The sequence below is a fragment of the Macaca mulatta genome, chromosome 16 (assembly GCF_049350105.2).
Source record: "Macaca mulatta isolate MMU2019108-1 chromosome 16, T2T-MMU8v2.0, whole genome shotgun sequence".
Lineage (NCBI taxonomy): Eukaryota > Metazoa > Chordata > Mammalia > Primates > Cercopithecidae > Macaca > Macaca mulatta.
The window spans coordinates 71,031,849-71,047,493 of NC_133421.1; the positions used below are offsets into that span (position 1 = coordinate 71,031,849).

Below are 15,645 nucleotides of genomic sequence, written 5' to 3' on the forward strand. Positions count from 1 at the left end.
ACAGACAAAATATATTTACCAAGCAAAGTCTGTTAAAGGGAAGATTGGAGATCACTTTTAAAATAACTCAAAGCCTACTCTAAGTATTTGCAAAATTATAAGATTATATTTCTGTGCTTTTCAATAAGATTCAGATTGGACAGTCTCAACTCTCCCCTGTGGGAGAGGATGGGGGTGGGGTGGACCTGTTTTCTACTAAGAAATTTATAGGACTCTCCAAAAACAGAACTTAGGGCAGTACTCCTTAATAGTAACCATACCTTAGAATCATCTAGGGAGGGCTGGGCATAGTGGCTCACACCTGTAATTCTAGCACTTTGGGAGGCCAATGTAGGCAGATCATTTGAGCCCAGGACATCAAGACCAGCCTGGACAACATGGTGAAATCCCATCTCTACTAAAAATACAAAAATTAGCCAGGTATGGTGGCGTGTGCCTATAGTCCCAGATACTCAGGAGGCTGAGATGGGAGAATCGCTTGTGCCCAGAAAAGGTAGAGGATGCAGTGAGCTGAGATGGTGCACTGACCTCAAGCCTGGGCTAAAGAATGAGATCCTGTCTTTAAAAAAAAAAAAAAAAAAACCCAAGATCAACTAGGGAGGCTTTTAAAACATGAATGCTGGAGACCCACACCAGATAAATTAAATCAAAATTTAATCAGGGGTGGGTCCTGGGATTTTTCCCTTTAAGTGTTTCCCAGGTGATTTGAATGTGCAGCCCAAGTTGAGAATCATCAACTTACAGCAATAAAGTTTAAAGTAGAGGATTTAAATAAAAATCTTTTGAAGAAACAACATTTTCAGAGTCAACAAACTTAAGGCTTCATGTTAACACATGCGGGTCACAGTGGGCATTTTGGAGCACAGATAAAAGGACTTGGTTTGGAATTGTAAAAGGTTGTTTCATACATACTCAAACAGCTCAGGCAAGGATAGAATGAAAACAAAACAAAAAAACCTTGATTAACCCCACCACATTCTTTTCCAAGGGCTTGAATTTCTTAACCTAACACTGCAACAGCAACAAACCTAGAGAGTCAGTTCAAGACGGCTTCTCCCTGTAATGTTGCCTTAGAACTCTACAGAACAGCAGTTACTGCTGCACAGCTAAATACATCTCCAGCCAAGGAAATCTCTACATAAAAGATAGAAAAATAATACCCCAGTTTGTCCCTCCTCTTTCCCCTCCCTCATCACATATCAACAGCAAACTTTGAACACATCTATGGTTCACGGTACCACTTACAGGGGTACGGAGGAATGAAATTACCAGTCCTCACTGCAAAACAAACACACTTCTTAAGAAATTCTATAAAGCACAAGAGTAAAATAAAACCTTAGTAAACTGACAAATGTTCCCATTCTCCCAACACATGAAGAAGACTGCCACAGTCTTTTTCAATTACACTCTGAAACCCTCTGTTCTGGTTTTCAAGCACCAGCTGATCTTCACCTCATTATAGATATTCAAACTGCCACCCGTCCTATTTTTAAATATCAGAGAAGTGACAAAATTTCTATCTACGACCAAGGATATATTATAAAAGAGAATAAATTTTGCCTGGTTTTTACACTTATTTAAGTCCTTTCTACAATGAATAAAAATGGTTGTTCAAACCATTGAATGGGAATACAAATAAAATATGGGTAGCATTTTAAGGCATAGTATTAAGGCTAACATGATCTATAGAATTTCCATTAAACATCCAGTTTCTGAAAATCTGAAATCAGAACATAGGAATTTTTCATTTCAAATTTATATTAAAGTTCAGCTCACTGATTAAGCATTTCCCTCATTAAAATTACTGTTTGTCATACCTTAATTGTGCAAAAGCTGCAAACTGGTAAAGAATTTGAACACCATGGCATGATTATTCGAAAATAACTGGTACACCCTATGCCTGAAACCTTAGTGTCTAATGTGAACCTGTCAAAATGATTACAATGATAACCCATCAACTTCATCACAGGAATTATTGCAATGTGAAGAGTATTCTGCTTAGCATTATACAGTAATCAAAAGACAAGCTCTGCATCCTCAAGAAGCTTATAAATTTGACGAGATATGGGTGATAGGCAAGGTAGCAAAAAAACACATAACAAGGGCCTAAATCAGGCAGTACAAACTAAGTTTTGAATACCAGTTCCCAGCTTGCAGTCTCAGACATAGACAGCAAAAACAACAACACCATTGGCAAGCCAAATAAGTAAAAAGTAAAATGAGTAGGCTGGGCACGGTGGCTGTCTGTAATCCCAGCACTTTGGGAGGCCGAGGTGGGCAGATCTCCAGGTCAAGAGATTGAGACCATTCTGGACAACATAGTGAAACTCCATCTCTACTAGTAATACAAAAATTAGCTGGGCATGACGGCGCATGCCTGTAATCCCAGCTACTCAGGAGGCTGAGGTAGGAGAATCACTGGAACCTGGAAGGCGCAGGTTGCAGGGAGTCCAGATTGTGCCATTGCACTCCTGCCTGGGCCAAAAGAGCGGAACTTCATCTCAAAAAAAAAAAAAAAAAAAAAAAAAAAAAGCTTGAGAGACCAAAGAAAGCAATTCATTTGGTCAAGAGAAAGATCAGGGCAGTTTCAGCCTTCCCATTTATTTAGCTGTGTGACTTTCAACAATCTACCTAACCCTTTAAAGGAACACCTACTAATTACCATGAGAACCAAATGAGATAGTGTGTATAATGCACTTTGCACAATGCCTGGCACATAGTCTCAAATACTGGCCTATTACCATTACTGTTAGAAAACACTAAAATCCTAGTGTTGGCAGGGGCCTTTCAATAATCCAATTTTCCAGTCCAGTGGTTGTCAGAGTACAGTTACCATCAGTATCATTTGGGAAACTGTTACAAGCCCACATTCCAGGGCTCCACTCCAGACCCACTGAATCATAAATTATCAAGTCTGGGCCCAGTAATCTGTGTTTTAACAGCACTCCAAGTGATTGTGATGACCATTAATATTAGAGACCTGTGACCCTAATTAAACACTCTAATTTTACATATAAAGAAAATGGAGCCCAGGTTCAGTGGCTCTTGCCTGCAATCCCGGCATTTTGGGAGGCCGAGGTGGGAGGACCACTTGAGTCCAGGAGTTTGAGACCAGGTAATATACTAAGACCCTGTCTCTGTAAAGAATACAAGAATTAGCTGGGCATGGTGGCATGTGCCTGTAGTCCTAGCTGCTCGGGAGTCCGAGGCAGAAGGATCACTTGAGCCTGGGAGGTCGAGGCTGCAGTGAGCCATGATCATACCCGCTGGACTTCCAGCTTGCGCGAAACAGCAACAAGATCGTGTCTCAAAACAACAACAACAACAACAACTAAAAGTAAGCAGATAGAAACCTGAAGAGATAAAATGACCTGCTCAAAATCACAATCATGGAGACTGTTTAGGGTCCATTATATGCCAAGTACCACGGTGACCACTTTTTACCTTTTTTTTTTTTTTTTTTGAGACGGAGTCTCGCTGTGTGGCGCAGGCTGGAGTGCAGTGGCCGGATCTCAGCTCACTGCAAGCTCCGCCTCCCGGGTTCATGCCATTCTCCTGCCTCAGCCTCCCGAGTATCAGGTCCTCACAACAGCCCAGCTGGGCCCCAATTAACAGAAGAAAAACTGGGGTTCAGGTGTGGGATGGATGGAGTAGTCTGTCAAAGGCTGCTCAATTTTTAATGGGCAAAATCAACATTCAAATCCAAGTAATATGTGATCCCAAACCCTTACTGAAATCACGACCACTGAGTGTTCTGAGGGAACAATACCAAGAACAGGCCAAGACTTCCCTACCCAAGGGCATCGTTCTTTTCATTCTATCATACCACCTTAGCTGCGATGATTTTACTATGAAACATAACCAGAAATTAGCACTTTAAAGCAACTCCCAGAAGACAGGTGGTAAACTATTCTTCACTCCAACTAGAAAGGAAAAAATGACAACATACTATGAAAAAGCTATGAGGCAGGAAAAAGCACACGTGAAGGCATGGAGATATGGATATAAACTAGGTAATTTTGCAACCACATAAGTGAAAGAAAACAATTTGCTATCCAATCTTCCTGTTCTCTACTCCCAAGAGCCTAGTGCTTTTGTATAGTTTTCAGCTCAGTAAGGTGGCTCCAGATTTATAAAAGCTCAGTGACAGTAACAAGGTATCTTCATTATAAAATAGTTGTTAAAAGTTTGATTCTAAAAATTTTAAGGAAACCTTTCAGGTAACTGAAAGTGGATGACAGGGGGGCGACTCATGAAGGAATTAAACCAAAGAAATGACATACATTTTTAAATGACCACTTCAGTTGCAATATAAAATAACAGATTTTGGAGGAAAATGTCAATACAAGGATATCAATTATCAATTATTAGGTTACTATATTGGTTCAAGGACAGATGACGGTGGCTGTGGAGATGAGTGAAATCAACAGATCCAAGATATATTTTAGAGTATTGTACAAGGCTAGGAGTGGGAGTGACCAGACAGGAAGGAAGACTTCTAGACTTACTGCACACTGTCACGAGGAAGGATGGGGATGGAAGGGTACAGTGGAATAAGCTGGGTTTTAGCAGAAGGAATCAAGAGCTCCATTATAAACACATTAAATGGCCAGGCACGGTGGCTCATGCCTGTACTCCCAGCACTTTGGGAGGCTGAGGAGGGCGGATCACCAAAGGTTGGGAGTTCAAGACCAGCCTGACCAACACTGAGAAATCTTGTCTCTACTAAAAAGACAAAACTAGTTGAGCATGCTGGCAGGTGCCTGTAATCCCAGCTATTCAGGAGGCTGAGGCGGGAGAATCACCTGGACCTTGGAGGTGGAGGTTGCAGTGAGCCGAGATTGCGCCACTGCACTATAGCCTGGGCAATAAGAACAAAACTCCGGTCTCATAAAATAAACAAGAAATAAACACACTAAACGTTTATAATGTATTTACAAGACTAACAATCAGATATAAATCTGAACTTCAGAAAGGAGATAGAGCTGGCCTGAAAACATAAATTACGAACTACTGGTATATGGATGTTACTTAAAAGACGGGGAGGGGGGAAGGTGTGGTGGCTCATGCCTGTAATCCCAGCATTTTGGGAGGCTGAGGTGGGCGGATCACTTGAGGTCAGGAGTTCAAGACCAGCCTGGCCAACATGGTGAAACCCCACCTCTACTTAAAACATACAAAAATTAGTAGGGCATGGTGGCATACATCTTTCAGCCCAGCTACTCGTGAGGCTGAGGCAGGAGAATCACTTAAATCTGGGAGACGGAAGCTGTAGTGAGCTAAGATGGCGCCACTGCACTCCAGTCTGGGTGACAGAGACAGTCTCCAAAAAAAAAAAAAATACAGAGTGGAAGATGGGGAAGGAAGAGTAGAGATAAAAAAGAAGAGGATGGTGAGAACTAAACCCTGAGGTACTTTTAACATTCAAAGTGTAAGAGAGTCTGGAAATCTTGTAGAGACCAGTAGGGGTTGAAGTATGACATCTTCCAATTATGAATACTCGCTGCTGTCCCCTTATGGATCTGGGTCTACCTGACAGTCTCTTCTGGAAGTTGGTATCCGTTGTGATCAATTTCCACTCTTTGTGCCCTCTACACAGCCTCTACTACAAATCATTTTTGAAGAAGCACAGGGAGAAATGCTTGGGGGGGAAAAAAAGGGCCTATATTTTAGAAACAGATTCTGAAATATTTACAGATGAAATAATACGTTGTACAGAACTGGCTTCAAAATAATCAAAGTAAGGAGTTGTCTAGATAAAAACAGAACAGATCTGAGTAGACACCTGTTACAGTTGGGCAATGCACCCATGGGAAGGTTCATTGCACTGGTCTCTCCACTTATTATAAGTTTGAATATTCCACAATAAAACATAAAACATAGTATGGAAGGCTGGCAAACACTAGTCCATGAGAAACCTCTCCATCTTATCCAGATTAACAAGAGATACAACCACGAATCCACAGGTTTGATGCAGACATTCTAAAACATTCAATTATACCAAGACTTTAAAGGTGAAAGATTTTTTTCCCCTCAACTATACATTATTATTATTTATTTATTTATTTTTTGAGACAGTCAACTCTGTTGCTCAGACTGCAGTACAGAGCCACATCATGGCTCATTTCAGCCCTGACTTCACTGGCTCAAGCGAGCCTCCCAAGTAGATGGGACTACCCCACCACGCCTGGCCTTTTTTTTTTTTTTTTTTTTTTTTGTAGCGACAAGGGCCTGCTATGTTGCCCAGGCTGGTCTCGACCTCCTGGGCTCAAGCCTCAGCCTCCCAAAGTGCTGGATTATAGGTGTGAGCCACTGCACCTGGCCTATATTATCTTAAAATGTCTCAGTGACCCAAGAATTCGTCAAAGAGCATGTAGAGCAAACTAGGCTCTATTCAGCATTTCCATGTCTTTTTTTTTTTTTTTTTTTTTTTGAGACGGAGTCTCGCTCTGTCGCCCAGGCTGGAGTGCAGTGGCCGGATCTCAGCTCACTGCAAGCTCCGCCTCCCGGGTTCACGCCATTCTCCTGCCTCAGCCTCCCGAGTAGCTGGGACTATAGGTGCCCGCCACCTCGCCTGGCTAGTTTTTTGTATTTTTTTAGTAGAGACGGGGTTTCACCGTGTTAGCCAGGATGGTCTCGATCTCCCGACCTCGTGATCCGCCCGTCTCGGCCTCCCAAAGTGCTGGGATTACAGGCTTGAGCCACCGTGCCCGGCCAGCATTTCCATTTCTTAACACATCTATTTGATTTGAATAAAATTTCATCATTTTGAAGATCTCTCACATTAGCCTGGGAAACTACAGAAACATCCACATAACTACTGAGAAGGTATCAAGTGTTCCTACACTAGTTTAAAAAAATCATTCAACACCCACATACATTTTATGATATGCACTAGGCTGAACAGCTGTTAACCACTGAGAAGCTGGGCATTGCTAGCTCTCCCTGGGTCAAAACTCTATATGCTAATCAAACAGGGTCATGTATTTGGGAAAATAATAATCCATGGTAAAAGTCACAAAAGGACCTTAATTTTAAAATAAGAATTCCTAATCTACACATTTTTTAAAAAATATAGGGTATATAGGCTGATGTATCTTCCTTGATCAAAACTCTTACTTCTCTGAAGCCTGTCAGTATTTTCACCACAAGACTTCCATTAAGTTTCGTTTTACATACACATGCACATGTTCACATAACCATAATCATCCTTCTTAGTAGTATATAGAAACGAACCACATCGTTACCCTCTTCTGCTCAAATAAATGTTTTCCCCTACAAATGCTAAGGAGTAAAATGATCCACAAAAAGTAGAAATTTGGCATAATCAGCACTGACTTCCTCAACAGTAACATACATGACATGAACACATTAGGTAGACTGGATGCCCAAAGGCCAATCTGTCCTCATGTCCTCCTGGCATTTCTCAGGCCTTTCCCGTCACCCACCCCACCTAGGTTCCACGTTTCCACAAAAGTTCCATGAAGATTCAGGAAAAAACAAAAAGGGAGGAAAACTCATTTCATTAAATTTATATAGCATCCTTCTTCTCAGGGTTCAAAATTAAATAAAACCAAAAGAAGAAAACCAGAAAGACAAAAGCACTTTTGTCCAAGGAGGCAAAACACAAGGCCAATTTAACTGCCATTATGAACCAACTTATACTAAAATAGTATTTCCTGGAACGTGTATAAATTAAAAAACAAAACAAAATGTTCACGATTACTTTTACTTTCAGGGTTGGGAACTGAATCCCACAAGCAGCAGCTAAACCTCAAAAAAATCGTAATTCCCTAATTATTTCCAGATTAAAAACATTTCTCTTGAACACATGTTTCTGCTGTTCTTTGGGGTGAGGGTAGGGCAGAGCTGGAGTACAGTATAACACAGAAACAGCAAGTACACTAAGAGCCATCAAACCCTTCTCCCCAAAATTGTTTATCTCTTCCAGACTCCTATTAACACTTATTCTCCTGGCTTAATTTTAATTCTGCCTCTTGGCCCTCTTGGCCTGTTTCTACCCTACTCACTTATTCTCTATTCATCCTAATTCTCTGAAATGATAGTCAAAATAATACTTTCATGCTAAAGCATTTTCTTAAATATTTCCAGATATTCCAACTTGCTATGATCTCCTACTTCTTTAAACCACAAGGTATTACTACTTTCAGTGCATATCTATTTCTGCCCCATATTTATCACATACAACTTATATATGATTTAGTTAGCATCCTCAAACTTAGAAAATGATTCTCAGAGCCCAGCAAAAATCCTTACTACTGAAGGCAATCAATATTTATTGAAAAATACATGTACCCCCTTGATACAACTGTCATAAAAGTTTTCAGTGTGCACTTAATTTGATAACGTCTCTTCCATCTTTCTGTTTTGAAAAGTGTTTCATAAAAATGACTCATCCTTCAAAGGAAAAATTCAGACGAAAAGGTGTCTGCAGTAAGTAGTGTGTTAAAATTTGTTCTCAAGCCACTCGAGCTGCCCTGAGGAGTGAACTGTAGCAAACTGCAGCTTAGGCTAGTGAAGTGATCTGCCCTCACCAGTCAAGTTAGCCAAGAATAGAAGTCACATTTCCTGATTCCTGCCTTGACTCCTGGAATCTCTTTCCACACATGCAAATACAAGTTCAGCATCCCAAATCCAAGATCCAAAAAGTTTCCAAAATCGGAAACTTTCTGGGTGTCAACATGACACTCAAAGGGAATGTTTATTGGAGCATTTTGGGTTTCCAGATTTGGGATTTTCAACTGGTAAGTACAGCTGATCCTCTATATCCGTGGATTCAATCAATCAAACAGCAAAAATATTTTTTAAAAGTCTGTACTGAATATGTACAGACTTTTTGTTCTCATTATTCCCTAAGCAATACAGTATAACTATTTACATAACATTTACACTATATTAGGTGTTATAAATAATCTAGAGATGACAAAGTATATAGGAGGATATGCATAGGTTACACACAAATACTACCCCATCTTACATCAGGGATTTGAGCAATGTCAGATTTGGTATCTGCGGAAGTTCGTGGAACAAGGCATCCAAGAATACTGAGGGATAACTGTATAATGCAAAGATTCCAAAATCCAAAACACTTCTGGTCTCAAACATTTCAGATCAGAGAGACTCCACCTGTAATAGCTTTCAGTTCTATAAATCAACAGCACACCTAGTTGTGTGAATACATATGTGGCTAAGGTTCAAAGTACTTTAAAAGTATTAAGTCCAAGACAAAGATGAGATAGTACAACCTGATCCAAGGGTCACACCTGACAGCAAGAACTGGAGTCAAAGGATCATCACTGTAACCCATCAACATAGGTACAGTTCACAGTATTAGGAGAAGTCATGAAGTAACATACATATAGGACACACACAAATTTCACCTCTAACCAGGAATCCTGTGATAGAATTCATTAAACCTATTCTCACTCAACTGTCCCCAGTGGCTTATGAATCAATCCTAAAGGCATCAGACACAAGACTATCACAATTACAAATTTCTAATCTGCTAAGAAGTCTTGAGTTTTGAGGAAGAAACTAGTGCCAATTCATTAAAAAGGAAGGCAGAAAAATGGAAAACCAGAAGTCTTTCATTGCTGCTCTATCCCCGTAACCTAGAACAATACCTGGGACATCACAGGAAACCAATGTCTATTTACTAAGTAAAGGCTATGAAAACCTCTTGGTGTTTATTAAAGTGAACTCATAGTACTGACATTATTTTCTCATTATCCTCGTAGGGCATTTGACCACATTTTGGAACCAAGTTTAAAATCTTTCATAGGCAAAAAAAAAAAAAGTATATAATAACATGCTTTAAATACCATTTAAATATAAATAAATACCTGCTCTCACTGAATTCAAAATCTCTAGTCCCCTCAAGGTGAAGTTACTCTTTTTCCAGTTTCCATTATTTCTCTTTAACATCAATTTCTACACCAGATTTCCTCCACCTGTGCCACTACTCACCCATCTAAATGTGCACATGTGTACTCAAGCATTCAATGAATTGCTTATTATGTACTAGTAAGCATGGAGAAGCAGATGAAACCCAGCCTTCGGAGTGATATGAACCTGACTCCTTGCTTTTAACCAATTACTAAGCCTTGTGACTTGGGAAGTCAATCATTATGTCTAGTACTCCTGTTTCCTAACTGCAAAAATGTGAAGGATTATTGCGTACATAAAAGCATAATACCAAAAACAGGCACTAACTGATTGTTAGCTTCCTTCCCTCTCCTACAGTAGTACCCTGACTTTGGAAACTAACCCTCCAGCAACTGAAAGCATTCTCAGAATATACTGTCCTTAAAAAAAGAGGAAGGAATGAAGGAAAAGGAAAGAGAAGAAAAAGGAGAGAGGGAAGAGAAAAGGCAAAAAATTTTTAGAATACTTTGGGTCCTGGTCTAAAAGTCACCACAATAATTCAAGTAAATTAGCATAATCCAGAGAGACGAGAACTTTTTCTATTTTTTACTACACCAAAAAAGCTCATAATAAAATTTAAAAGTATTAAATAATAAATGAAAGTAATCCCTTCCCCTTCCTCCATCCCATCCCATCCCTCAGAAATAATCGTTGTTAGTACTCTGGTGTGCACATATATACATATACATACATACATACATATATATTTTTGTTGCCAAAATTTTGCTGCAGATATTTGGAAAATAAAGAGTAGCATAAAGAAGAAAAATATATAACCTATACAACCGTCAAAAATTTTAAGCCACAAATAAGTTTCCACAACTAAATTTACATTGTAAACCACATGATGGAGAAAAAAAGGTCTTTGCAATAAATATGGTACAAGGACAACTGAATATCCACTATCCACATGCAAAATAAAATTGGATTCCTACCTCACACCACACAGAAAATTAAAGTGGATCAAAGCCCTACTTAAATGTAAGCACTGAAACTATAAAACTCCTGGAAAGAAGCATAGGAGTAATTTCTTCATGAACTTGGGTTAGGCAATGATTTCTTATGCTGTGACACACAAAAAGCAAAACAAACAAAAAAACATAAATTGGACTATATCAAAATTTAAAACTTCTGTAAATAATAATCAAGAAAATGAAAATACAATCCTCAGAATGGAAGAAAATATCTGAAAATCATCTATTTGACAAAAGACTGGTCTCCAGAATATATACAAAAAATACAATTCAACAATTTTTAAAAACCAAATAACTTTAGAAACGAGCAAAAGATCTAAATAGCTATTTCTCCAAAGATATACAAATGACCAATTAAGCACCTGAAACAATTATCGGCATCATTAGCCATTAGAGAAATTAAAATCAAAACCACAATGAGATATCACTTCACACTGACTAGCATGGCTATAATTAAAAAGACAATCAGAAGTATTGGAAGACTGTGGAGACAGTGGAACCTGCATATATTGCTCATGGTAATATAAAATGGTTCAGCCTCTTTGGGAAACAGGCAGTTCCTCAAAAAGTTGAACACAGGGCTACTCTGTGTTAAATGTTGAGGATGCATAAGGGATCACAAATTCAGATAAAGCACTCTCAGAACAGTGATTGATCCTGAGTGTTAAAAAAAAAAAAAAAAAATAGACAATGTACTCAATTAACTAAAGTACTTGTATTTCTCTTTACAAAACTAAGTTATGTAAGAACTAAACATTTTAAATTGAAAATTGTTTATCTGGTTCTTTGAATTGAAAATCCTTTTATATTCCCACCTGTGAGTGTACACAACAAGGTGAAGCAAATGCACTGAACTCAGTAGGTCTTAGGATAGGAGAAGCATTTACACTCAGAGGTTATCCCACAGAGCAAAATCCATCCTGAAGACTGAATCATTTCACAGAACCCTAGACTTAGATAAACTTGGAGACAGGAGAGCAGCTGAAGAACGCTTCTCTTTCCTCAAGATTGTCTACACATCTAAATCAACTTCACTGGTGGACCATAGGGGCTGCCTTAAGGGTCTAAGACAAATAAATTCTTCTATGCAATACTTTACATTTATTTACAAAGGGTCTACCTTACACTAAGTTCAAAATATTCCACTAAGGTACTGCAGAAAATCTGGGTGCGAAATAAGAAAATGAGAGAGCATACACTCATAAAAGGAATTATGCCCAAGAATGCAATATCCTCACAAAATGCCCAAGAATGCAATATCCTCACCAAAAAAAAAATCCTAAATGAATACAGTAAAACTTGGGCAACCCGTATTCTGAAGAGATACTCTTTACAAATTAACCTGTATGTTTTACGCAACTTCCAAAGTCCCAAAGAAAGTAATACAAAAATAAGTGGTTTTGAGATACTAGTCAGCTTTTCAGGAAAGAGGGTTAGAGAGAACTAACTTACTTCCTTATATCATGAAACAAAAAAATGCTCTGATGAATGAAAAGGGTAGTTTCTTTCTTTCTTCCTTTCTCTTTTTTTGAGAAAAGTCTCACTCTGTGTGCCCAGGCTGGAGTACAGTGGCATGACCTTGGCTCACTGCATCCTCCACTTCCCAGGAAAGTGATTCTCCTGCCTCAGCCTCCCGAGCAGCTGGAATTACAGGTGTGCGCCATCAAACCTGGCTAATTTTTTTTGTATTTTAGTAGAGACAAGGTTTACACTATATTGGTAAAAGGGTAGTTTCTAAAAATAAAAATATGTACAAGGAAATTTAAAATTCTCCTATTAGTGTGTGGAAGGATGAAGAATTTCTACTATTTTAGGTTGAGAAATAAAGCCAAAAGCAAAAGATCAACATACAAAAATTTAAACAATTTATAATTTCTATCTTAACCAAGTTTGACTCCAATATTTTCACCAAAGGATAAATATTTCTGCTTCAAAGAATCATAAAAACATTACTTTTAAAAACATTACAATAGTCTGGCACAGCGGCTCACGCCTGTAATCACAGCACTTTGGGAGGCCAAGGCAGGAGGATTGCTTGAGCCCAGGAGTTTGAGATCAGCCTGGGCAACACAGCAAAACCCCATCTCTACAAAGAAAAAAAATTTTTTTAATAGGGTGGGCATGGGGGCGCACTCCTGTGGTCCCCCCAGCTACTTGGGAGGACCACTTGAGTCCTGGAGGTTGAAGCTGCAGTGAGCTATGACGGTGCCACTGCACTCCAGCCTGGGCAACAGAGCAAGACTGTATCAAAACAAGACAAAACAAAACATTACAACATATGAGAATGTTCAACTTCACTAATATTTTCCCAATGCAAATTTAAGTAACGATAGTATTTTTTATTTATCAGTTTAGCAAATATTTTTAAAGGATCCTCCATGCTAACTGGAGTGTGGTTAAACAAAAAACCTATTACAATACTGGTATGACTACAACTGGGAATCTTTTGGAAAGCAACCTAACAAGATATATCTGTAATATTCTGAATTGTTCCCACTCTCTTTTATTCTTAGATTCATACAATTACAAATACAAAAAGCAAAGCCTATGTGCACGAACAGCAAGCATCAGAAAGTCCATGAAAAGAATAGTACAAGTATATAGTAAAGGAATTAACTTATACTTTGCTTTTCATACTATGTTCAATCCAATAGATTTCTAAATATGGCAAGTTTCTAAAAATCCAACTCTTTAAGTACACTGTAAAGACATTTATGCACACAGCTAAAATATACCCAAACTAAGAAGTCCTCAAAGGCCGTAAGATACACTAAAAATATAATACCTCCCAGTGAAATAAAGGGAAAAGCAGAAGTCAGGTGAGAATATTTACATATATGTACCCATACAACAGTTCTGTAGAAGTCATTATCTTCTTTGGAAGGCCGAGGCAAGTGGATCACCTGAAGTCAGGAGTTCAAGACCACCCTGGTCAACATGGTGAAATCCCCTCTCTACTAAATATACAAAAATCAGCCAGGCGTGGTGGCAGGCACCTGTAATCCCAGCTACTCAGGAGGCTGAGGCAGAAGAATCACTTGAACCTGGGAGGCGGAGGTTGCAGTGAGCTGAGATGGCGCCATTGTGCTCCAGCCTGAGTAACAAGAGCAAAACTTAGTCTCAAAAAAAAAAAAAAAAAGTCATTATCTTCCCAGTAGAAGAGATGAAAACATTTGAGGTCCAGATTGGTTGAGTGATATCCCAGGACCACAGAGCTAGTAAAATTATGGAGCTAGAACTCGAAGTCTGATTCCAAATCACATGCTTCCTATGCTACCCCAAAAAAAGGGAATATTTTCTACAGTGGCATTACAACAGACCAAGTAACATTAGAGGTAAAACACGTTTTACATGTCTGTGGCTCTTTGTTTTTTACAAGGAGTTTTTATTACTTTGTCATAGGGGAAAAAAATGAAAAATTTTAATTAGGTCAAGGAAGGCTATAACTATGCTACTTATATCATTTTGAAGGAAGGGAAGGTATACCTTCTAAGTCCTGTGTAGTTTCAAAATTCCCATTACTTGCGAGACCAGGTGAGACTGCACACTTTTAGACTTCCTACCGTGTGCCAAAACTCTAGGGATAATCAAAAAATGTTTGTTGAATGAACAAATGCTAATTTAAAATAGAAAAAGAAAGTCCAGATTTCCTCCTGAGTACAAGATGCCTGTAACAACAAACTTCTGAAATACCAGTAGTCTACATATTCAAATTTCAGCCACAGAAAGTTGAACCAACTCTGCCAATTTCTGGGACTCTCTAAATGAACTCTTAATACAAAAACACATACTCAGACTCAGCATTTTTTCTAATCATTTACAAAAGTAAACGGACATCAGGACAAGTTCTGGTGAAATTTTATAAACAGCCATGAATTGCAGGTGTAGACCGCCAGGTACATAACTTGTATATGACAGGGGGTACCATGTGGAAATTAGAGACATCTCCCTTCACCAAAAAGATTATATCCAGGGGATACTACACAATTAAAAAAAAAAAAATCTGAAAAATGGAATGGGATTAAGATCCTTTAGAATAGGCTAGTGGTGATGATCTTGCTTTTACAGCCCCCTCCTCACAAATAATGATAATGACACTGCCCTTAGCTTTCTATGTGCAAAGAGAGTATTAACCTTCCTAGGCCAAACTTATGACTACACCTTTTCCACACAAAATGGAAGGCACTTCTAACTCCCCAGATTACCTCACATTACTTGGATGCCACACAATAAGATGATAAAGTATCAAGATATATATTAATTTTTAAAAGTTCACCAGGAGTTGGATATTCTAAACTGGGTTTCTGATTCTTATCAGTGAGAATGAAGTCAAGCTCCTTATTTGGTGGTAAGAGGAGATTTGGCCACAAATAATTCTTTTAGGATTGACAGACAAGTACTATGCAAGTTCTATCATCTCATCCAAAAACTTGCTTCTTATATTCTGCTTTTAACCCAATCTACACAATGAAAAGTCAAGGAGACTGGTTTTGCATGAAAGCAAAGGACTTTTCTAATATGACTTCAGAGCATCCCATGCTTTTAAGTCCTTGTTCAACCACTTATTGTCATTTTCCAACTCACTCTCTATGCGCCCATCCCATATTTCAACTACAGGTATACCTCCTGGCCCTTTCTATTTCATAAGCTTCTTTGGAAGAAAAATCTACTGATTTATACAATAAACTTTCTATCTCTACTTAACCAATTTGATAATTTAGTATCT

At 38.6% G+C, this 15,645-nt stretch overlaps 1 protein-coding gene and 1 long non-coding RNA gene across 45 annotated transcripts in view; both read right to left on the bottom strand.

Annotated features, from left to right (window-relative positions):
• The window catches only part of KANSL1 (KAT8 regulatory NSL complex subunit 1), a 196,535-nt gene that overhangs the window by 100,742 nt on the left and 80,148 nt on the right, over positions 1 to 15,645 (bottom strand). The gene's annotated exons all lie outside the window — the stretch shown is intronic.
• LOC144335825 (uncharacterized) lies at positions 9,914 to 14,060 on the bottom strand. Its single transcript, XR_013407018.1, has 2 exons — positions 13,162 to 14,060; positions 9,914 to 12,477 (listed from the first exon to the last, which is right to left on the bottom strand). It is a non-coding gene; the product is annotated as an uncharacterized LOC144335825 (long non-coding RNA).